The sequence below is a fragment of the Salmo salar genome, chromosome 25, assembly GCF_965601325.2.
Source record: "Salmo salar chromosome 25, fSalSal1, whole genome shotgun sequence".
Classification (NCBI taxonomy): domain Eukaryota; kingdom Metazoa; phylum Chordata; class Actinopteri; order Salmoniformes; family Salmonidae; genus Salmo; species Salmo salar.
The window spans coordinates 12248931-12272268 of NC_138315.1; the positions used below are offsets into that span (position 1 = coordinate 12248931).

The following is a 23338-nucleotide window of genomic DNA, read 5'->3' on the forward strand; positions in this document are numbered from 1 at the left end:
AATCTGTTTGCCTCCGCTCCCACGGAGTTGACCTGACGTCTTACTGCCTGTTCCTGACATGGGCTGTCAGATGGCTGAGGGCTGGAGCACCAGGCAGGATGGACAGTTTCCCGTTTGTTTCAACTTGACAAAGGCTGATTCCTCTCAGCTTAGTGGAGGACCCTGTCTTGTCCTCCCCCTGTCTATAGCCCAACCCGGTTGAGTGAAGCAGTCTGGCAGGCAGAGGAGGCAGGCAGCCCTCCAATCCCACAGAGCCTTGTAAATACTTCTCTGTCCTGGGATCCAGAGAGAGAAGGAGAGGAGGGACGGAGGACCCAGCTCTGGCTATCAGATTCTCCCTGTTGTCCTCACCTTCTAACCCGGATAACCATAAAAACACCAGAGGCATTCTTCATCCTAACCTGTGGTGCACCGTGAAGACAGAGGAAGTGCACTCCACAGGTACAACCTGTCCATGACACACTACATCTTCACCAGAGTGAGTATGGAATGGGTCCCAAATGGTACCCTATTGCCAACACCTTTGCAGTGCACTATGTAGGGAATAGGGTGCCATTGGAACAAATCATGAAAAACATTTCTGCAAATACTTCAAAGTGATGTAAAACACATTGTCAAATAAAGCAGTTTAATTATTATTGCTTTCGGCTCTAAAGTCTTAGAAAGAAGTGTGCAGTGACATTACTCGATAACGACGCCTCTAATGGCAAGACGCCACCATCACTACTTCTGGAAAGCGGGACCAAAACATGTGGTAGCGGTCATCGGAGTGTCACAAACATCAGCCGTCTGCGTTTGAAGTTTGGAGTAAATCATTAGGAGAGCTATCTGTTACCTCACTAATCCTGGGCCTGAAAGCTGGGGAGCAGAGGGACCAACAGGACATCAGGACAAGTTCATGACAGAGAGAGGGGGATGGGAGAGAGAGAGAGAGTGGTGGGGGGTGGGGGGGTGTAAAGTTTGAGGGAGGAGGGAATGTGCCCATCCTCTCCGTATGAGACATAGTTACTGTCTGTTACCATGTGTCCACTCGAGAGGCCCCCTTTCTCTCCAATCTGTTTCTGATTCATTTTGAAGGCATTCTTTATGCTTACGACCTTCACCATGAATGATTGCATTAAAACCTAAAACCTTTCCTCCACAACTACGCATGTTCAGTTTACTGTGGGGAGTAAGTGCCTTCCTCAGAGACGGACAGCAATGATGACTCGCTCACTTGAATATATGATGTCAAAGCACCTCCGCAGAGTGGATGAGTTTAGCCACTTTCTCAATTCCCTTTGTGAGTAATTAGGCTACATTTACCTTAAGCACACACCAATATAACTGCAGGAGGAGAGGCAATGAGAGCTTTAAAACAGCAGCATACCTCCTTTAATGGCTCATCGGTCACGCAGGCCAAGGGCGCGTCCCAAATGGCACCCTGTTCCATGTTAAAGTGCAACACTTGTCACCAGGGTCCATTAGTGCTCTGATCAAAAGTAGTGGACTATGTAGGGCTGTGGGGCCCTGTTCAAAAGAAGTGCACTATGTAGGGAATAGGGTGCCATTTGGGTTGTACACTACAACTCTACCAAGCTGAGACAGTGGAGGAGCTCAGGGGCTGAGATAAGAGCTCCATTTTGTTTGTGCATAGATGGCCTGTAACACTCATTACGAAACACAATAACATATTATTGTTTTCATACAGACAACATTGATCTATAGCTGATGCCATAGAAACACATAATGGGTGTATTCATTAGTGCACACTGTAGCAAAATGTTTTGCAACAAAAACGAGAGTTTCTTATTTGACAAATTCAGGTAGGTCCCTCCCTGTTTCGGCCTGTTTCATTCCGTTTGGTTACTTGTGAATACACCCAGGTCCAGACTATCAAGGTTACAAATGTCCTCTTCTTTGAGGCTAATATAATTTGGCACATTAATCAGTTTGAGCCAATCGTCACTAACATTTGTCTTTTTAATCATTGTCAAATTGGCTTCATTTGAATTTCCTCAAAGTTTTAATTTTCACTTTCTGTCATTGATTATAAAGGCAAAGCACATGCTTTTAATCGGAACATTTTTACTGAGGCCAGTACAAAGGAGGCAGATAGCAAAAATGTTGCAAAAGCAAGAAGAATTCCATTTGGATCCATCTAGGCAAAACCTGTACATGTACACTGACTACTAAACTAACCTAGAGAATCAGGCATTCCATATGTCTAGCTATTGAGGGGGCCAGGTGTTAAGAGGTACAGTGTTGAAAAACGAAGCTGATTAAAATCCACCCATGAATTACAATAACAAATCAACAGATTGACATGCACTGGCAACTCCAATAATGGTTGTTCCACACCGTTCACTTTACTGCGAAAACTCCACAATCTACAAATTATGTTTTAATTGACTACGGCAGTGAACTACTACACCAAACACAGTGTTAGCCTGACAACTGAAACAACGGACGGGGGGGGGGGGGGGGCACACAGACCGTGTATCTGTCCCAAATGGCACCCTATCCCCTATGGGCCCTGGTTAAAGGTAGTGCACTATATAGGGAACAGGGTGCCGTTTGGAACACAGCCCCTCAGTCCGTATGTCTCTGAGCAGAGCCAGACAGGCTCATTGTTTCCTTGTCGTCTAGCTGCACTGCTGCTTTGTTTCATCTGCCCTCCTCCAGAAACACCCTCTCATTGGCTGAGACGATGGTTTCCCATGGCAACGCATCGACAAAGAAAACCAGGTCAAGCCCCGCCTCCTCCCTCTGAGATAAAGCATTGAGTTAGAGACTCAGCCTCCTCACAATCACATACCACTGTGAGGATTTCATATTGTCGCTGATAAATGTTATATGGACTTGCCCAAAAAAAAGGGGGGATTAAGGTGGTCTCGGATCAGACACAGGCCCACGGCACGACCCAGTCGCTGACGTGAACCCCTGATTGGGTAATGAACAGAGCGCTGCCAGACCAAATTGGTTTGCATTCGGTCCTGGAGGCAGCAGTGTCTAATCCTTTACCCAGAACACACTGGGTTGAAGACAGTAAAAATCTCCTAAATACATCCTCATTGATTCCCACTAAATCACAATTTTTCAATTGCGGTGTTTTCAAATGCTACATTAGGAGACAGGGCAGGCACCCTGATTTCTCAAATGTGCCTGATGCTCGGAAAAAAAACCTTATCGTGTGTACAGTATATGTTGAGTGAATGATAGCTAATGTTTCTGAATATTCCATTCTGCCGTTTGCAGTATATCATTCAGAGGTAAATCTTTCAGACATTGCATGTCATACGGGCTGAGAGACAAGGTTCGCTCAAGAATGAATACCATAAAAACCGGACCGAGTGACCATATGACCAAACCAGATATTATTGTCCCAAGGGCGGCTTTAGAACAAGATCCCTATTAAAGTCAAGAATAGTATAGTACAATATGGTAAGTAAGAAATCATTGTCATTTGGACATGCTCTGGCAGCAGCATGTGTGCTTTCTCAAAGCAAAATATTCAGGTCTTGAACTTACAACCAAATGAGAGCCCCACAGTAGGATCAAGGGCAAATCTATTCTTGCGTCTCAAATATTTTACATTCCTAAAACAATGATGAACGTTCTTTGTTTTTACCAGAGGGATAATCAAATATATGACAAGACGGTCAAATGAAACGTTGAGACATCCTTAGGCCTCTACAGCGTGTTAACGATCACCATCATAACATGGTGGAATACTGCGTATGGGGTCAAATCAAATCAAATTTTATTTGTCACATGCGCCGAATACAACAGGTGTAGACCTTACCGTGAAATGCTAACTTACAAGCCCTTGAGCAACAATGCAGTTCAAGAAATATTTATTAAATAAACTAAAGTAAAAAAATCAAAAAGTAACACAAGAAAATGACATAACAATAACGAGGCTATATACAGGGGGTACCCTGTAGTCAATGTGCGGGGGTACAGGTTAGTCTAGGTAATTTGTAAAGTGACTATGTATAGATAATAAACAACTAGTAGCAGCAGTGTAAAAACAAAAGGGGGGGGGGGGGGTCTTTGACAATTTTTTGGGCCTTCCTCTGACACTGCCTAGTATATAGGTCCGGGATGGCAGGAAGCTTGGCCACAGTGATGTACTGGGCCAAAAGCAGTACCCTCTGTAGCGCCTTACGGTCAGATGCTGAACAGTTTCCATTAGAGGTCGACCGATTATGATTTTTCAACGCCGATACCGATACTGATTATTGGAGGGCCAAAAAAGCCGATACCGATTAATCGGCCGATTTTTACATATATTTTTTTTATTTTTATATATATATATATATATATATATATATGACAATTACAACAACACTGAATTAACACTTTTATTTTAACTTAATATAATACATAAATAAAATCAATTTAGTCTCATAAATAATGAAACATGTTCAGTTTGGTTTAAATAATGCAAAAACACAGTGTTGGAGAAGAAAGTAAAAGTGCAATATGTGCCATGTAAAAAAAGCTAATGTTTAAGTTCCTTGCTCAGAACATGAGAACATATGAAAGCTGGTGGTTCCTTTTAACATGAGTCTTCAATATTCCCAGTTAAGAAGTTTTAGGTTGTAGTTATTATAGGAATTATAGGACTATTTCTCTCTATACCATTTGTATTTCATATACCTTTGACTATTGGATGTTCTTATAGGCACTATAGTATTGCCTGCCTAATCTCGGGAGTTGATAGGCTTGAAGTCATAAACAGCGCTGTGCTTCAAGCGAAGAGCTGCTGGCAAACGCAGGAAAGTGCTATTTGAATGAATGCTTACGAGCCTGCTGCTGCCTGCCACCGCTCAGTCAGACTGCTCTATCAAATATCAAATCATAGACTTAATTATAATATAATAAACACACAGAAATACGAGCCTTAGGTCATTAATAGGGTCAAATCCGGAAACTATCATTTCAAAAACAAAACATTTATTCTTTCAGTGAAATATGGAACTGTTCTGTATTTTATCGAACGGCTGGCAACCCTAAGTCTAAATATTGCTGTAACATTGCACAACCTTCAATGCTATGTCATAATTATGTAAAATTCTGGCAAATTAATTACGGTCTTTGTTAGGAATAAATGGTCTTCACACAGTTCGCAACGAGCCAGGCGGCCCAAACTGCTGCATATACCCTGACTGCTTGCATGGAACGCAAGAGAAGTGACACAATTTCCCTAGTTAAAAGAAAGTCATGTTAGCAGGCAATATTAACTAAATATGCAGGTTTAAAAACATATACTTGTGTATTGATTTTAAGAAAGGCATTGATGTTTATGGTTAGGTACATCAGTGCAACGATGGTGCTTTTTTCGCGAATGCGCTTTTGTTAAATCATCACCCGTTTGGCGAAGTTGAAGTAGGCTATGATTCGATGATAAATGAACAGGCATCACATTGATTATATGCAACGCAGGACAAGCTAGTTAAACTAGTAATATTATCAACCATGTGTAGTTAACTAGTGATTATGTTAAGACTGATTGTTTTTTATAAGATAAGTTTAATGCTAGCTAGCAATTTACTTTGGCTCCTTGCTGCACTCGCGTAACAGCTGGTCAGCCTGCCACGCAGTCTCCTCGTGGACTGCAATGTAATCGGTCGTAATCGGCGTCAAAAAATGCCGATTACCGATTGTCATTAAATCGGTCGACCTCTAGTTTCCATACCAGGCGGTGATGCAACTGGTCAGGATGCTCTCCATGGTGCAGCTGTAGAACTTTTTGAGGATCTGGGGACCCATGGTACATGCCAGCTCGACAGTTCAGCTCTGTTGCTATTACTGTAAAACAGTATACCTGTGTCTCAAATGGCACCCTATTCCCTATATAGTGCACTACTTTTTCAAAATGTTCCACTAACAAGGACACAAGTGTGCTGGAGCACATGCATCCAGCAGAAAGTCTCTAAGGATTTGATCAGGGATGCTATTTATGCTGTATCTGTAGCAAGCCAGCCAGCCTGGAACGGAAGCCAATGTCACAGCTGCCAATCCTTCATTGGCTGTCTTGCCCCAGGACGCCTAGACCAGGGCCCAGCCTGCCAGACCTTCTCACCCCGCCACCCAGAAGAATACCAAGCTATGCCGCTGCTAACCCCTAACCACCAGCCTCAGAGCCCCAGGAGGCAAAACACTGACACGCTGCCAAGCCAATCCAGACTGAGGAAAAACTGAGAAAAAAACACTGGACAACGCCACTAACTATCACTTAATTACAACATCCTAATGTGCTTTTAACACCCAGAATAACGCACATGCTGACAAGATCAATGCCTTTGAGGTTTTGCTGATTTCTGCAATACTGCAAGTACTAAATACCAGCCAACATTTACCATTAAGTCCTAATCAAGATACAACCTGGCATTAGAGAGAGAAAAATATTGTATGCACCACTTGGTTGGGTGTTTTGCAGACTATTGATTGCTTGCTCCTCAGTGGTACAAATGTTGTCTATTAGAAAATGTTCTCTGGGAGAATGAATATGCAGTGTATTATCCTCACGCTGCCATTAATGAATTGTGACAAACCCCATTTGCCTTACAAAACAATGTAACAATGACAGTGAAATGCTACAATCCCTTTTATCAAGCAGCGTTTCTTTTCCTGGAAAGAGCAAGGACTCAAGAAAGAAGCAGAGAGGAGGGGGAGGGAGACTGGGAAAGAGGGAGGGGAAGGGGAGGGAGACTGGGAAAGAAGGAGGGGGAGGCGAAGGAGGCGAGGGCTCGCTCTCTGGCATAGGCTGAGCGACGGCGAGGGATAAGCATCTGGTATGAAAACACATTCTGGCTCAGACGAGAAATACATGCAAATGACGGGTCATAACAAATTAAAGGCATGATTACATCTCATAGAACTCAGGCGAAAAAAAGTCCCTGGGGCAGAGAGAGAGAGAGAGCGGGAGCGATAGAGCTGTGTTGGCCCTGGCTGCCCTTTCCCCAGCTCTCTCCCTCCTTCCCTCCAAATCACATAAACTGCTCTCCCCCTTCTCTCTGTCTTTCTCTCTGCCTCTCTCCACTGTGACAGATGGTCGCCATGCCAGAGACCTTGACACACATCTCTGAGGAAGTCAACGATCCATCAACAGGTCTTCGCCCCTCATTTATGCAGAGAAGAGGAGGGGAAATTGACAGGAGAGAAATAAACAGAGAGGAGAGGAGGAGTGCAGCAGGGGATGGAGCTGGATGGGAGAGAGGACAGGAAAAAGAGGAAAGAGGGATGAGGAAATGATCAATGTCCCACCAGGAGGCCCAGTATTACCCTAGGCTACTGAATCTCAGCAACAGTGTTGGAGGGGAATCGGATAAATCGGATCAACACAATAGAGAACAGGAGAGGAGAGGGCCAGCCTCACTAGTGTTGCAAACATCCCCAAAGAGCTCCAACACAACAAAAACATGGCGGGGGGCCATAGACGGAGGGCCTTCCTGCCTCTCCTGTGGTTCCTGAAGATATGGGGACATGCTAAAACCCTATGGGTCTCCTCTTCTGGGTCGTCTTCATTATGGCACACTGTAGTAAAAATGTTTTGCAACGAAAGATGAAAAATAGTGTTTCTTAGTTCAGGTATTACCCTCCCCTGTTTCAATCATTTTTTTTTTTCTTTGTTTGGTGCCTAATAAAGTCAACATTGCTCTGAACCAGCACAATCAATGGTGGATGCTAGGCACGTGTGCACTGGCCCGGGTTCTGAAGCTGGAGTAAGCCCCCCCTCCTCGATATGGATTACTACTTGAATGGCACCCTATTTCCTATGTAGTGCACTACTTTTGACCAGGGCCTGTAGGGAATAGGGTGCACTACGTAGGTAATAGGGTGCCATTTGGGACGTAGAGGAGCACATTGTCTCCCACAGTAAGGAACAAGCGAAAATCTCAGAGTGGGTGCTTATCAACGATCGATTATGCAAGAATGAGACTCGAAATGCAACCTGGTCTTTGGGAAAATCGGGCTGGTAATTCCTGAAGACAAACTAGCAGTCAATGACAGAGGTGCTGAGGAGTATCAGGAGATCACGTTCATCTCGGGAGCACACGATCAGAGGGAATAGTCCCCCTTCACCTGCAGCTTGAAAAGTTCCCCTTAGTTCCCCTTAATGAAGACATTCTTTCCTAAAAGTCTTAATGATGAAATGCCTATATATGTTATGTTGTAAATGTGAACATGAATTATGCCCCTATTTCAGATTACTCTGACGTTTTTCTTGCGCTGTACCCAATGATTTGTCCTCATTGTGGTTTTACAGACGTGTTTAATACGTTTTATGTACACACTTTATTTTAATATTTCTGAAATGCATATCGTTATATTTGGTAGCACTTATTTGTTTTCCCTCGACTCCAACCCCATTCGATGCGTGGAACGAATGCGAGTGGAGCTAGGTCTACTTAAGGGTGCTAATTAAAAAGACTCACAAAAGCTCTGACGAAGGCCATGAGGCCGATACATAAAGCTTATTAAAGAGCAGTGATACTATCAAGAGCAGTGTGTGGGTTTCTTCTTTTTTCAACTTTTTCACCCCTTAGTGAGACGTAAAATAGGCAACGTCTGATAAACAGAGTACCATATGGGGCTCTGTTCAACAGCAGTGCATTATAAAGGGAAATAGGGGGTGACATTTTGGACACAGAGAGTGTTACGCTTCCCTGCCTGAGCTCTATTGTCCTGAGAACGCTGATGCTCCGCGGAGAACCAAGCACCTGCGTTTTAACAATCGCTGTTCGGCATGGCTAGTAGCTATTTATATCATACAGTGTATCTATTTGTAAGAACCGACGCTGGAGTAGAGAAGCAGGTACAGAGAGTCAACATTTAATTTTGCACAGACATGGAACAGGACAAGAACAGCGTCAGAACCGGGTAACAAAACGACATACGACAATTAATGCTGAAGCCGGGAACAAACTCGGGAACAGACAGATATAGGGGAGGTAATGAAAGCAGGTGATTGAGTCCAGGTGAGTCAAATGAATCGCTGATGAGCGTGACGAGGGAAACAGGTGTGCGTAATGATATGTGTCAGGAGTGCGTAATGCAGGGCAGCCTGGCGCCCTCGAGCTCCAGGGAGGGAGAGCGGGAGCAGGCGTGACAGTATTAACCGTTTGTAGAAAGAAAGATGTGTACAGGCATCATAAAAGTAAATTAGGCAAAGCACACAAAGGAACTGTAATGAACGTCAATGACACTGAGCAAAAATATTAACACAACATGTAAAGTGTTGGTCCCATGTTTCACGAGCTGAAATAAAAGATCCCATACCCACCAAATTTCTCTCAAATTTTGTGCACAAATTTGTTTTCATCCCTGTTAGTGAGCATTTCTCTTTTGCCAAGATAATCTATCCACCTGACAAGTGGGGCATATCAAGAAGCTAATTAAACAGCATGATCATTACACAGGTTGTGCTGGAGACAATAAAAGCCCACTCTAAAATGTGCAGTTTTGTCACACAACTCAATGCCACTGATGTCTCAAATTTTGAGGGAGCATGAAATTGGCATGCTGACTGCAGCTGTTGCCGTTGAATGTTCATTTCTCTACCATAAGCCAATGTAGTTTCAGAGAATTTGGCAGTACGTCCAACTGGCCTCACATCCGCAGACCACGTGTAATTCCTGAGGCCCATTGTGAGGCCCATTTTTTTTTACTTATCTGTGACCAACAGATTTTTAATATATTTTTTAGCTTTATTTAACTAGGTAAGACAGTTAAGAACAAATTCGTATTTCCAATGACGGCCTACCAAAAGGCAAAAGGCCTCCTGTGGGGACTGTGGCTAGGATTAAACATAAAAATGTTGGACAAAACACACATCACGACAAGAGAGACACCACAACACCGTATGAAGAGATCTAAAACAACAACACAACATGGCAGCAACACATGACTACACAGCATGGTAGCAACACAACATGACTACAACACGGTAGCGACCCAACATGGCAGCAGCACAACATGGTAGCATCACAAACATGGTACAAATAATGTTGGGGACAGACAACAGTACAAAGGGCAAGAAGGTAGAGACAACAATACATCACGTGAAGCAGCCACACGTGTCAGTAAGTGTCCATGATTGAGTCTTTGAATGAAGAGATTGAGATAAAACTGTCCAGTTTGAGTGTTTGTTGCAGCTCGTTCCAGTCGCTAGCTGCAGCGAACTGAAAAGAGGAGTGGCCCAGGGATGTGTGTGCTTTGGGAACTTTTAACAGAATGTGACTGGCAGAACGGGTGTTGTATGTGGAGGATGAGGGCTGCAGTAGGTATCCCAGATAGGGGGGAGTGACGCCTAAGAGGGCTTTATAAATAAGCATCAACCAGTGGGTCTTGTGTTGGGTATACATAGATTAGCATTATACAGTGGAGCATAGAATGCAGTGATGTGTCCTATAAGGAGCAATGGTGGCAAATCTGATGGCTGAATGGTAAAGAACATCTAGCCGCTCGAGAGCACCCTTACCTGCCGATCTATAAATTACGTCTCTGTAATCTAGCATGGGTAAGATGGTCATCTGAATCAGGGTTAGTTTGGCAGCTGGGAGCGATTACAATAGAGGAAACCAAGTCTAGATTTAACCTTGGATATTTGCTGAGAGAAGGACAGTGTACTGTCTAGCCATACTCCTAAGTACTTGTATGAGGTGACTACCTCAAGCTCTAAACCCTCAGAGGTAGTAATCACACCGGTGGGGAGAGGAGCATTCTTCTTACCGATCCACAAGACCTTTGTTTTGGGGGTGTTCAGAACAAGGTTAAGGGCAGAGAAAGCTTGTTGGACACTAAGAAAGCTTTGTTGTAGAGCGTTTAACACAAAATCTGGGGAGGGGCCAGCTGAGTACAAGACTGCTGTATCATCTGCATATAGATGGATGAGAGAGCTTCCTACTGCCTGAGCTATGTTGTTGATGTAAATTGAGAAGAGCGCGGGGCCTAGGATCGAGACTTGGGGTACCCCCTTGGTGAGACAGCAGATGTTTTGTCTTTATACACTGCACTCTTTGAGAGAGGTAGATAGCAAACCAGGCCAAAGACCCCTCAGAGACACCAATACTCCTTAGCCGGCCTACAAGAATGGAATGGTCTACCGTATCAAAAGCTTTGGCCTAGTCAATAAAAATAGCAGCACAACATCGTTACTGTTATTTTATTGTGCTTTTATTTTTTTCATTTTTATTTATTGTTAACTTCAGTTTATTTAATAAATACTTTCTTAACACTTATTTTTTCTTAAAACTGTATTGCTGGTTAAGGGCTTGTAAGTATGCATTTCACTGTAAGGTCTACACTTGCATGTGACAAATACAATTTGATTTGAATTGATTTGACATAATTTAGGACCTTTAAGTTTGCAGTGACACATCCATAACCTGAGCGGAAGCCAGATTGCATACCAGAGAGAATAATTTCGACATCAAGAAAGCCAGTCAGTTGATTATTAACAAGTTTTTACAACACTTCTGATAAACAGGACAAACCAGAAATTGGCCTATAACAGTTAGGATCAGCTTGATCTCCCCCTTTAAATAAAGGATGGACAGTGGCTGCCTTCCAAGCAATGGGAACTTTCCCAGAGAGGAGAGACAGGTTAAAAAGGTCAGAGATAGGCTCGGCCATGATAGGGGCTGCAACCTTAAAGAAGAAAGAATCTAAACCATCTGACCCAGATGTTTTTTTGGGGGGGTCAAGTTTAAGGAGCTCCTTAAGCACCTCGGACTCAGTGACTGCCTGCAGGGAGAAACTTTGTAGCGGGGCAGGGGAAAAAGAGGGAGGAGCATCGGGGCTAGTCGCATTAGAAGGGCTGAGAGAATAGGAAATGTTGGACGGACAAGGAGGCATGGCTGAGTCAAATAGGAATCCTGACTTAATGAAGTGGTAATTAAAGAGCTCAGCCATGCAACAACCACATCATCAACATTAAGGGACATGGGCAGTTGTGAGGAGGAGGGTTTATTCTCCAGGTCTTTCACCATTTCCCAACACATCTTGGGGTGAGATCCACAGAAAGAGAACTGCTCCTTAAAGTAACTAACTTTGGCCTTCCGGATAGCCTGCGTGCACATTTTTCTCATTTGCTTGAATGAGAGCCAGTCAGCCTGAGCATGTGTGTGCCGAGCCTTTCGCTAAATGTTATTCTTGAGGTGGAGTAACCAGATCACGGTCGCACCAGGAGCTGAACCTGTTTTTTAATTCCAATTTTCTTTATAGGGGCATGTTTGTTAACAATACCACTGAAAATATAAAGAAAGAAGGTCCAAGCGTCTTCGACAGAGGGGATCAAGCTGATTCTATACCAATTTACAGAGGCCAGACCATGAAGGAAGTCTTGCTAATATATTTTTTTTAGCAAGCATGTATGACAAATCAGGACAGGTCGTTTAACTGAGCAGCCATGACAAACACAGGCTGTAAAACCGTGATGCATATCTGTATACCCATTCATGTGAAATCCATAGAATTTATTTCAATTGACTGATTACCTTATAAGAACTGTAACTCAGTAAAATCTCTGAAATTGTTGCATGTTGTTGCATGCAAACTAAGAATCAGTGCTCTGAGAAATAGTTGGATTTGCTATAATGTCCTATACTGTTAACCATCTACCAAAACGCTTTGTTCACACATTTCCAGTGTTCCAAATGGCAACCTTGTCCCCAAATAGCAAGGCGGTCTCGTGTGGCTCAGTTGGTAGAGCATGGTGTTTGCAACGCCAGGGTTGTGGGTTCGATTCCCACGGGGGACCAGTACGGAGAAAAAAATGTATGAAATGCATGCATTCACTACTGTAAGTTGCTCTGGATAAGAGCATCTGGTAAATGTAGTGCACTACTTTTTACCAGAGACCTATGGGCTCAGGTCAGAAGTTCTGCACTAAATAGGGACTAGGTTGCCATTGAGGACGAATACTTTGTTGTGGTGAGTCAGGAGGATACCTTGTCGGTAGCCATCATTTCAAAAGCCTTTCCTTCAACCATCCTTCAAAACAAATGCATTATGAGAAGAGGACTACAGAATATATTTCACCTGAGTAAGCAGCTCCCGCAAATCACAGTCAGCCCCAGATAAAAGCGATGCCTAAAAAAAGTCCCTTGCCCTCTTTAATCTAGGAAGCTAGACAACGGAGGCTGTCACCCATCTCTAATGAAACAACAGAAAGACTATAAAAGCCAATGTCAGACAAACAGACAGAGGGAACTGAAATGACGCTCTTGCTTCTGACAGACTATAAACAAGTCACCGGTGGACCAAACACAGCAGACAACCGACACACACACACAGTACAAAGACACACACAAACACACACACACACATAGATAGGCACACACACATACACACATAGATAGGTACACATACGCACACAGGAGACAAAGGCAGGAAATTAAAGTCCTTAATCTGCTAAACTCATCTCCATAATTACCAGTCTTGGTTGCTTCTCCAGTGCTGAAACAGCTTGCCAGCATGCCACTTTGATGTGTCCAAAAAACAGATGTTCAGTTGTGAGTCGTCTCATTACGATCCTACCCTACCACAACCACCACCACAGTCAAACTCACCAACAGGCAATTACCAATAGCCAATCATTGACTGACTCTATCTCTTTCCATCAGACTCGCTCACACACACATACACACACACACACGCACACTAACGTCAATACACACACACACACAAAGGGGCTGGTGGATGTGTGTGTGTGAGTGAGTGTGACAGGAGGGCTACACATGATCCAATTAAATCAGGATTTGGCTGATTCCCATAAAAGCCTCCCTCTCCCTCTCTGTCCCTGGGAGACTAGCATCACATACCGTGTTGTACTGTAGCGAATGGGCAGGAGGTGATCAAATCTGCCTCCCAAATGGCACCCTGTTCCCTATACAGTGCCCTATTTCTGACCAGGGCCCATACAAAAGCAGTGCGCCATAAAGGGAATGAGATCAACAGGTTTAGGACATGACTGACTGGAACCTACTGAGTCGGGACGCGGGGAATGGAGTCCATGTGTCACCAAAGCCATTGGTGTTTTATACGAGCGGAGGAGAAAGCGATTGAGAGGAGATAAAATGATCATCTGAGAACCAGAGCGAGTCTCCGTTAATGACAATATGAGGTCATGCAGCTGGGCCGCGAATCAAAATGGAGAAGCACTTTAGGCCATTAGCCCTGTGTTAATGGCGTGTCTGCATGTCTGTGTGTGTCTGTGTGTGTGTGTGTGTGTGGGGGGGGGGGGGGCACGGTTTGGTAATGACTCCTGTGGACGCAGTAATGCACCTCTGAGCACCACAGGGAAAGCCCTGAAATTGGAAAATGACCGATGACATTCTCAGAAATGGAACATTGCCCACCCAGCGTTAGCACACACGAAGACAAGCTAGCAGCATGGGTGGATACACACATTACCATGTGCTCCCTCTCATCCACACACACGCATGCATGAACGAATAAACAGACACACACACACACACACACACACACGAACGCGCACACATGCTGGCACGCACAAACGCTCACACACACACTCTCACACAGAGCCATTGTCCGCCGTATTCATGCCAAGCACGCACATCTCCTTCAGTGCAGAAACCAAGGGTAATTGTAAAATAATGTGAAAGCACTCAAAAATAACACATGGTTTCAGGCGATGGTTTGTTGTTTTGTTGATGTTTTGTTTTGTGTTACTCTGACTTGTCAAAAATTAGCAAAAGTTGTGCACCGGTCTTTAGATGTTTACAGAAGCCACCGCCAGCCTGTGATTATAAATTAAAGGAGAAAGGAACGAATGAAAATCAATGTGCCACATTAAAAACGGAAAAATCCAAGTGTTCCTTTTATGGGGGTTCAATGTTTCTAAGCTTTCGAGTCCAACTTGCAGAGAGAGGGATGGATGGCTACTGCCACATGGTTTCCATATCTCATCATCAGTATGCTGTCTGTCTTCATCACAGCACCTCCAGAGCCCTTGTAAGCCTTATTGTTCACTTCCCTTTCTTAATTTGAACCTCTATTTAACTAGGCAAGTCAGTTAAGAACCAATTCTTATTTACAATGACGGCCTAGGAAGAGTGGGTTAACTGCCTTGTTCAGGGGCAGAGCGACAGATTTTTACCTTGTCAGCTCGGGGATACGATCTAGCAACCTTTTGGTTAACCGGCGCAACGCTCTAACCACTAGTCTACCTGCCACCCCTGTGTTTCCTCAACAGATGGAGCACGCAGATTTTCTGCAGACCTGTAACTGAGTCAACAAAGCTTCTTCATGTCTTTGAAGCTGATGTTTTTGGGAATATGATAATGTACTAAGCCATTGTAGGTGTTTTTAAGTAGTGTGTCCTTAAAAAAAAACATGATTTAGCCATCATTTATGGCAAAAATATACGTTTTGCTCCTTTAACCTGACTCTGGTACCAAACCTCCCTCTGGTACTATTTCCCAATGTGTTCAGACTAGTATAGTATAGCAAAGAGAGCTCATTGCCTGTCCACGATATTCTATTGATCTATTATACAGTACTGGATGTCCTGTGGGGAGCATGGCATGGTAGCACCACCACCCTATTAATATACAAGGGTTGTTCAATGTTTTCCTGTTTCCCTGGGGGGGGGGGGCTACCACAGCGTCCCAAATGGCACCCTGTCCCTGGTCAAAAGTAGTGCACTACATAGTGAATAAGGGGACTTTTAGGAGGCAGGCCTACATTCCTGGAATCCTAGAAAAGAGAAAGGCAAGCCCTTCCACAATGTATCATATATTCTCCAACCCTCCAACTTTCCTAATTAATTTCCTTTAAATCTGATCGATGAGAGGAAACACGAGTCAAATTGTACCAGGGCATTTCCATGTAAAAAGCCCCATGAGCACTAACATTTGAAGTTCATAAGAGAACATCCATTTTTTTTGTTAAATGCAACCTAAGAGTCTATATATATATATATTTTAATTTAAATTAAGGTATTTTTTTTCAATAATTTTCCATCCTAAAAATGAAGAAGGCTTGGATTTCTGGTCAAACAGGGGGCTTAGAAAACTTATTGCAGAAAAAGTATTACAAAGCTATTAGAAAAACATCAAAACACAATCATGTTGAAGTAAAGACCCCTGCCAACTAACATCAACACTTATTTAGTTTGCAGAAATGATTTGCCTTCTGTAAGTTTAAGAAATATTGCCTAGTGTCTTGTCATTCTGTTACCAAAAACTCACATATCTTCAACATATTTTCACATCTCTCCCTCATGAGGGAGGATAATGAAAGATAACGAAGTAACAAGTAAAGTTAGACCTACCAATTAGTTAGTGTTTTTACTGATAGAAATGTGGTTTATGACTTATTAAGTGATTAAAACTCGTCATTATGTTACCAAATCGGTAACAGAATGACCAAAACATCGCTAACAGATCGACTGGAAAGAAATTGGCTACAATGACAATTCCTATGTCACAAACCACAGTTGGGTTACCTGCTACTATCCTTCCAATTGTTTACTGTTATGTTCAGCTCAATGTTTTCTTCCCCTTCTTCCTCTTCTTCCTCTTTTTCTTTCTCTTGCTGGTGGCCAAAGCAACTTGAAATCTGAACCAATCATATAGATGTCTGTTCCACAAGTTTGTACAGTAGGGTACACTAGAGTTAGAGTGGAGTACAGTATAATGTACTGTATTGTACTGAACTCTACTCTACAGTACTCTAATCTTCTCTACGGTGCTGTGCTGAACTGTACTGTGCTGTGCGCTGTTATGCTGTACAGACGCCTATGATTGGTACAGATCCAAATTTGGGGCGGAGCTCATTAGAATATTAGCCAGTGTGTCGAATAATACCCAAACATGCAAAGGAGTATATTACATTTTGGTATAGCCATTTAGGATTCATCACCATGAAGAGAATGAATGTTTTATGCATTTCTGTATAGTACAGATCAGGGACTCATGACGTCGTTCTGTTACCATCATTCTGTTACCGGGTGTTAATCCACTTCACTTACTGTAGTTCAATAACCGAAAGAGATCTTTTTCAAACTCAAGGTGTCATATCATAGCTGACACACCCTTATTTCTACATCCATCTTTGGATCTTAATTCAGAGCACAGATTTAACAGAGTTTTTGGGAAACTGAGGTTACCGTTATTCTGTTACCAAACTTTATACCTGCGCTGTTCTTCAGTGTGCTTTTGTGAAACGTTATTGCGTGGTTTGTTTAATTTTCAAATCAGCGGGTTTTGTTTGGCGTACTTTTAAAGTGAAAAGAAAAAAGAATCAGTCTCAGCGAGACTCAGCATCATTCTCTTACTTTGGAATTGCCCACCAACATCGCCAGGGCTTCACTACTACTACACCCACCCTGTGACCCTGTGACCCTGTGTCACGCTGTTCAGTAAAGACAGAATATGGATTCCAGAGAGGTGGGTGAGTGGCTTGGGTATCAACTGAAATCTGTACTACTGTACGTAATGAGACAATGACAGCCAACTATCAGAGCCACTTTGTGTTACACTATCCAGCCTTGTCAAAAACAGGAAATAGGGACTTGGGCTCTCATTTAGGCGTGTTAATGGGAGCTGGAAGTGAGAGGCATATAGCATGTAATTACATCTATGTAAATGAGCTGGAGAGTGAGTGGGGAGCGTAACGGGGCCATGATCCGTGTGTCTGTGTGTCTGTTGGGTAATATAATGTTCACTGAGTATATCAAACATCAGGAACACCTTCCTAATATTGAGTTGCACCCCCCCTTTGCCTGCAGAACAGCCTCAATTCATTGGGGCATGGACTCTACAAGGTGTAGAAAGCGTTCCACAGGGATGCAGGCCTATGTTGACTCCGTTCAAAGGACCTTACATTTTTTGTCTTGCCCATTCACCCTCTGAATGGCACACATACACAATCCATGTCTCAATTGTCTCAAGGCTTAAAAATCCTTCTTTAACCTGTCTCCTCCTCTTCATCTACACTGATTGAAGTGGATTTAACAAGTGACATCAATAAGGGATCATAGCTTTCACCTGGATTCACCTGGTCAGTCTGTGTCATGGAAAGAACAGGTGTTCTCAATGTTTTGTACAGTCAGTGTATGACGCTCATGGACTACTGTAATACTGAACATCTGATCCTGGAGAGCCGGCTGCATCCTGACCCTAGGGGCCCTGGTCAAAAGTAGTGCACCACATAGGGTGCTATTTTGGTACCCTATGTAGAAAGAAGGAAGAGCTGGAGCAGGCGACGGCGTGCCTGGGCCACTATAAAAAGGCTGGTCCTGGGTGCTGCAGGCACACACACACACACACACACACACACACACACACACACACACACACACACACACACACACACACACACACACACACACACACACACACACACACACCTCTCTAACTCATCCTCTGTCAGCTCCTATCAGTAGGTAGAGCAGCTAGGTAGGACAGACAGACAGACAGACACAGTACAGCGCACACACCCATCGTCACACTCCACTCACTGGCCTTTCAACCAGCCCAGACCATGTCACTGTCTGTGGCCATCAGCCCAACACAGAGAGGGACTGACAGCCAGAGTAAGTGAGTCAGAGCTAGACAGCCCCGGGCTACAACACACACACACACACACACACACACACACACACACACACACACACACACACACACACACACACACACACACACACACACACACACACACACACACACACACACAAACACACACACACACACACACACGCACACACCACACACAGACTTTCTTACAATAAAACACAAACACATATCCAGTTACTTTACACGCATATAAATACACACATTTCCCCAAAAGAAAGCCTAGTCACTTTCACACACACGTCAGGCCAGAGCAGATGTGAACACAATCTGTTCGACCCTATTAGAGTCAACAATTATACACAGAACAGGTTAAAAGTGATGACATCTATCCCACATTTAAATAGCTAGTCGCGCAACAAGCCAGAGCAAAACACAATGCTACACACACACACACACACACACACACACACACACACACACACACACACACACACACACACACACACACACACACACACACACACACACACACACACACACACACACACACACACACACACACGATCCCCCCCTGAGGATCTATTCAACCTTCCCAAATGTTCAAATAAGTCAGCTCAATTACAATTCAGCAGAATAACGAAGAAGCCAAAGAAATGGGACCACCTGGCAGTGAGCTCGGCACACAAGATCCCCGTCAACACAGGAGCCTCTTTGGAGGAGGCACTGTGGCGTTCGCAGCGGTGCGCTTCTGTTGCCGTGGCAACGAGCGTACAGCAGAAAAAAGATTTGAATGTGTACACACAGGAACACTCATGCACGCACACACGCACATGCATGCCATGCCTGCACGCACACGCACACACACACACACACACACACAAACATAGTCACACTTATGCATGTCCACACAAACGACAGCATCCACACACACACCAAAACACAAGACACCTTGTGGTAACAGAGTTGTGAGTGAGACATGTTCCAATCATCTCTATGTGTGATACTTCTGCCACAGTGACTGAAAATCAATACATATATTTGGCTTAGGGTGAAATGTTATGACAGAGTTAAGGTTGGCTGGGTGTAATGTCACTGTGCTGTGTGTAAGATGTGAAGCAAGCCATCCATGTGACTGGAATCCCGATAACTGGCTGAGCTGGGATGGTGGCTGGTGGCTGGTGGGCTGGTCAATACAGGGCTGTCACACAGGGCTTATAGAGTCACACCACAGTGATCCACAGCACCCCAGGGGACCAGCTTTGCTCTTCACTCAATGATTCTGTTTAGCTTCCCAAACGGCACCCTATTCCCTACACTGTATAGAAAAAAAGGGTTCCAAAAGCGTTCTTCGGCTGTCCCCATTGGAGAATCCTTTTTGGTTCCAGGTCGAACCCTTTATGGTTCCAGGTAGAACCCTTTCGGATTCCATGTAGAACCCTCTGTAGAAAGGGTTCTACACGGAAGCCAAAATAGTTCTACCTGGAAGCAAAAAAGGGTTCTCCTATGGAGACAGCCGAAAGAACCCTTTTAGGTTCTAGATAGCCCCTTTTTTTCCCCACCCTAAGAGAGTAGTGCACTATATAGGGAATAGAGTGCCATTTGGGACGCCATGCTCTGAAAAGACAATCTTTCCTGGCTGTCAATGTGCCAGCGCATGAGGTGTGGTACATCGGAGTGACTGTCGCGGTCGCGCTGCCGCCTCACGTTGGTTCAAAACGCAGCCATCGCAACCGGTTGTCAGGTCCGTATATCACCTGCTGAAAAGAGCAAAAACGATTTCACAGGCAATGTAAATGGGAAAATGGCCCATTTAAACTGCTGTTGTTGCACATGAGCAAACGGGCCTTGTGAAAATGGCATCGAGAGCAATGAGTGCGTTTACGACTGCACCCCCCCATTCCAATCACAGAGGCGAGGCGGTGGAGTGTAGTGTACGGAAGGCATGGAGGGGATAATGGATTGCAGTTGAGGGATGCGGACGTCGAGTGCTTGTGATGTGCTGATGGAGGGATGCACGGGAGTGCTGACAACAGCCTCTTATCCTCCATCAGGCTTTCACACCTCCCCTTCTTCCACTCAGCCAGTCTGCCTCTTTGCCCTCCACGCAACATTCTAAGGCTTGCATCCCAAATGGCACCCTTATTCCCTATATAGTGCACTCACAACTTTTGACCAGAGCCCAACCAACGATCGCTGGGCTCGAGTCAAAAGTAGCGCATTTTATAGGAGTTAGGGTGTCATTTGGGAAGCAATCTTCTTAAATCAATTCACCCCAGCTTGGCTCTGCCGCATTACCTTGCCTATCAATCAGACAGCCTCTGTGCAAGTAATGGACCATACACACCTGCCAATCACCTTGCCCATCTCACATCCCCAACTCCGCGAGGGGTCGCCATGACAACAGAGAAAGCCTCCTCTCAACATGGCTGAAGCTTTTTCGAGGAAGAGAGCTTTCAGCCTCCTAATGATGTCAAAGGTTTGATCCACACACTGACGATAGCCTAACAGGCAAAACGTGTTTCGTGCTCTTGTTGCCTCTAAATGAATATATAATATATATAATATATCACAAAATAACTTTGAATTTTTTTTTTTTTTTTGTGGACCCTCTATAAATGAAAGAACCTCTCATGTTTCAGATTCCCTACAGGCCCCATGTGGTCTTGCGTCAGCATTTCGCTCTCTCTCTCTCTCTCTCTCTCTCTCTCTCTCTCTCTCTCTCTCTCTCTCAATGAGTGATGCCAATTACTTAACTGTATCACACTAATAAAGATCAAAGCCCATCATCTGCACACTACTCTGAGATCAAGCCTGGGACAGGGCCCAGGCTCTGGCAAGTGTCAACCTGCTTTTACGTAATGCTCAAACTGACGCCATCTGGTGCAGGAAGGCTGCTGCCAGCTAGTAGGGCTCTGCACTGAGAGAGATCGCTCTGGGTCTGATTGGGCAATGGTCCTGCTAAGAAGAACTACCGAGGAGAGCTATGCTGAGCTCAGACAAGAGGACCCATGCCAGCACTGTACTGCTGACACCAGTAACACTGAGAGACTCTGGTTGTGTGCCCAAACAGTACCCCCATTCACTGGTCAAAAGCAGTGCACTAGATAGGGAATAGGGTGCTGTTTGGCAGGCATTCTCGGTTTACTACACTCTGATGCAACACGTCGACAAAGTGAGAGGGCAAACGGCGATAAGAGTAAAAAACAAATGAGACCATATCTTGTTTTCGTGCCAGAGCTTGTTTCCTCCTACTTTATCCCAATATCATAAGCACTTCATCAGCACAGTGACAGTGGTGCAGCTAGGCTACTTCATGGCAGTATCAGTACTTCATGGTGATGGAGAGGAAAAGGGTGTTTGATGCCAGGTAAGATACACAGACAGAACATGACATCACAATCAGCATAAGAGAAGGGAAAGAGGGGAGAGAAGGGAACGAGGGGAGAGAAGGGAAAGAGGGGAGAGAAGGGAATGAGGGGAGAGAAGGGAACGAGGGGAGAGAAGGGAACGAGGGGAGAGAAGGGAACGAGGGGAGAGAAGGGAACGAGGGGAGAGAAGGGAACGAGGGGAGAGAAGGGAACGAGGGGAGAGAAGCCCGTCCATGTTGTTGACGGGCTGCTTTGTCTCTTGCACACACACACACACGCACACACACACACACACACACACACACACACACACACACACACACACACACACACACACACACACACACACACACACACACACACACACACACACACACTCTCTCTCTCTCTCCTTTGAACCTGAAACCACATGCTATCCCAATTACAGATGTTCGCTGGAGAAAAGCACCAAAGCACCTTTTCTACTGTTGCCCTGTGATTGTAGAGATAGCTCGCTAGCTAGAGGTGATCACTCCACCATGTGAGCAGCAGCAAGGCCCCCTAGGAGGACAGACATGGGAGGTAAATTAGTTAGCAAGACGAGGTACACAGGTGCTGCTCCTGTTTACACGGAAGGAAATGTCCAGAGGTTATTAGCTGACAACAGTCCGAGAAAACCGGGAGCTTCTCTATGTTAGTGACTCCACTTAGGGCTCTGGCCCTATGGGCTCTGGTCAAAGGTAGTGCACTATTTAGGTAATAGGGTGCCATTTGGTGGCAGAGCCGCGCATTACGTTGTCCTCGGGAATAACTAAAGCACTAGATGTTTCTCCTAGCTGAATCACTGAAGATGTCTTTTCCACATATTTAGGTGGCGGCAGCGGTGTTGCAGATCTGAAGGTGAGGGAAATCGAGGTTGACGTTTCTCTCGGGTTTATTTGTCGTTTGTTGCTTTGTGTCCATGTAAGAGTCGACCACTCTGTCACTCTGTCCTTCCTCGCTGTACTCTCTCTTTTGTCTCCTAGCATGTGTTCTAAATGGCACTCTATTCCCTATTTAGTGCCCATAGGGCTCCTGTCCAAAGTAGTGCACGACATAGGGAATAGGGTGCCATTTGGTCGCGGACCTTTTCCCCTAATTACAGACCAGTGTACCAGAGACCCTGGACATCCCCCGGCAGGCAGAAACACAGAGTCTGTGGGCACTAAGCAGCAATACAAGAAATCTACTTCAGGAGTTTGGCAACAATTGAGGAAACAGTCATGAATCACAGTCGCATGTGGTGACATGAAGCAGGATATTCTAATTACAGCGCTGAGAGAAATTAGAGGGAAAAGCCTCTTCTATTCTAATTGAATTTGGAGTAAAGCTTTTTAGGCGACATGCCAATTACCAGTCGGAGGTAGAATCATCAGTACCCGTTTCTCGAACAAAACTGTTTACTAGAGAAGTGGGAAA

General features: G+C 44.5%; 1 protein-coding gene across 3 annotated transcripts in view; it reads right to left on the reverse strand.

Annotated features, from left to right (window-relative positions):
• The window catches only part of LOC106586158 (kalirin), a 259188-nt gene that overhangs the window by 165608 nt on the left and 70242 nt on the right, over positions 1–23338 (reverse strand). The window lies entirely within an intron of this gene.